The 2716-nt window shown below is 43.9% G+C and overlaps 1 pseudogene; it reads right to left on the reverse strand.

Annotated features, from left to right (window-relative positions):
* Positions 1 to 203: 203 nt before the first annotated feature.
* Positions 204 to 322, reverse strand: LOC135052192 (5S ribosomal RNA; annotated as a pseudogene).
* Between the last annotated feature and the right edge of the window lie 2394 nt (positions 323 to 2716).

The following is a 2716-nucleotide window of genomic DNA, read 5'->3' on the forward strand; positions in this document are numbered from 1 at the left end:
GTTAGAGAGGCGAAAATATGTTTAATCCCTTAGTGATCCAGAAATTACTCCAATTTTGGATTGAAAAAATCTTTGTGGGAGTAAACCTGCTCAATTGGGTTCAGCTGTCCCATGTCAGAATATCAGAATTAAATATTAGTGAAAAATTAAATGTCTGGGACCGCACAGAGAACTGGAAAGACTTAAATGATGTGAGAGTAAAATACCTACGGTACCTAGTATTCCCTGGTGGTCTCCCAACCGGGTACTGACCAGGCCCTGCAATGTATGGCTTCCAAGATCAGGCGAGATTGGGCATACTCAGTGCGGTTTGACCGTAGGTGAGTAAATCTCCAGCATGTGCAATCAATTCCAGTGTGCGGTTACTCCAGGCAGATTTTATGGATAAGATAATCTGACAGGGAATAGTCCCCTGAATGAAATATAAATGATTCTATGTAATGAAAAGCCACACCGTATTTTAATGGGTGTTTGTTGTCCCCATATGAAACTCCTATTGTTACATCACTTTTGTGCAAAGAGCAAAAAATATATATTCTCTTAAAGCATATACTGAATGTTCCTGTGACTGGATATCAAACAATCATATTTTTCTAATGGTTGTGATGCTGAATAAGAAAAAAGAAAAAAAGAGAGACCAATCATATAAATATGATGATTCAACAGGGATTGATCCCCTGAGCTGGATATATATAATAAACAAAGGAAACACCAACAATGTTATACAAATGCTAAATGTTCCTATGGCCAGATATCACATAATATTAATACTATACATTCAGATTGCATAGGGGGAGGCCGTTTAAAGAAAGGGGAGAACAGACACCCTTGAGCTGGGCACCTTAGGTATTCACAGCTAATGCAGTTAATTGATCTACATAAAGGATAAATGCTACCTCCCACTGTGCCCCTGAATTGTTTGGACACAGTAGAGGAATAGTTATGCTGTGCCTGTGTAGGAGTCCCCCCTGGTGGAAGTTGAAAAGAAAATGCCTCACTGTGTGCGGCTCAAACCTTAATGCCTGCATGCATTTGTGGGCAGTGTGAGGCCTGTAGTGTCCTGCAATTGTAGATATAGGTTTCCAGCCAGGGAGAGGGTGTGCTGAACTTGGAGCTGTGGAGCCGATGTCCGCGGTCCTAGCGACCGGAAGTTCGGACACCGGGACCGTAAGTGACGTACGTTTCGCTCTGGGACCCATCACCTGAGCTGTTTGAGTCAACAGGGTTAACTGACGAGACATTTCTAGGGTTTAATGACAGCCGTGCAGACGCATCCAGCCATACCCTAGAAAACTCTCCAGATTTGGGGCCCAGAGAAGCTCCTGGAGCAGCAGCACCACAGGATGCAGAAGGTTAATATCTCATTCCATTGGTTTTTTGGGTCACCATTTTGTATTGTTTACTAACTTTTTTTGTGTGTACTTTTGCAAACAGAAGTGCCACAGACCAGCAGCGGATTCGCGTCAGGAATTGATCCCTACTTCAGGCTAGATCTGTTACAGGAAGAGTTGGACGACGAGGTGGAAGTGCAGCAGCCTGCAGTTTCTACATCCCTGTGTAAGTAATTAGATGAAACAAATTAAAAAAAATGTTTGAACCTTCAAACATATGTAGGAATGTGTTTTCTAATTTATTTCTACTTTTCATTGCAGCTGCACAAATGCAATTGGTGGCAGACATTCAGCAAGGGCAGGATCCCTCAAAGATTCAGAGGGTAAACACCCTGGCAACAGAGATGCAGGACCGCCAGGAGAGTTTTCGGGATGTTGACACCAGACTGGATGCCATTGAGAAGTCAATGGAGAAGATGGCAACCAGTATGGTAGAAATGCAAAAGGCTCTTGCCAACAGCACAGCAGAAATGCGAAAGACCAGGCAGGCAGATCAAAGGGAGACTATGGACATCCTTCACGTTCTGGTCACATCCATCAACCGGCTGGTGGACAACACGGCATGCCAGTCACACAGCGTTCACAACATGTCAGAGAGCCAGCGACATTCCGCAGCCAGCCAACAGATCATCGCAACAACACTAAAGATGATCTATGACAAACTCCCAGAGGCAGCTCATCAACATGCTGGTCAACCACCACAAGCCACATTGATGCCTCCTGCCCTTGCTCCACCAGAATCCTGGTATGAACAGTCAAAGCAGTACCAAGGATATAACCCAAGGGATGTACCCCACTTACCAGATGCCTCCACCACCAACACCGGCCTCAACATCTACACCAGCATGGCCACCAATGCCAATACAACACACTCAACTGCCGCCAAGGACACCGTCGCCACATCCGGAGGAAGAGGATCAGGACAGCCCATACACACGATAGTGCGGTCGTATTATTTCATTATTTCTAATGGTATTTATTTTCTGCTTCCCCTTTTCTCCCTCCCATTACTTTGTTTTTTTCTTTGTATTGTTTCAATTTAATATGTGTTCTCCTCTCCCAGGCCCACCCCCGACCGGGTACAACCAGGGAGCTATGTCTAGACATACATGCGCGGGCATGTATGAGTGTGGCAACTGATGAAAGCTCCTTGTGGTTACATATATGATGGGCCAAAGAGCAAATCTGATACCACTTTTTCTTATAAAAAAAAAACCTTTTTGTGAAAAGTTGTGTCAATTATTCATTCACTTTTGTGTTACTTGACCAATCATTAGTATTTAAAAAAAATTCTTCATAGGGATGGTTGAAAAAAAGTTGTGCTC

Source organism: Pseudophryne corroboree, chromosome 2 (genome assembly GCF_028390025.1).
Source record: "Pseudophryne corroboree isolate aPseCor3 chromosome 2, aPseCor3.hap2, whole genome shotgun sequence".
Classification (NCBI taxonomy): Eukaryota; Metazoa; Chordata; class Amphibia; order Anura; family Myobatrachidae; genus Pseudophryne; species Pseudophryne corroboree.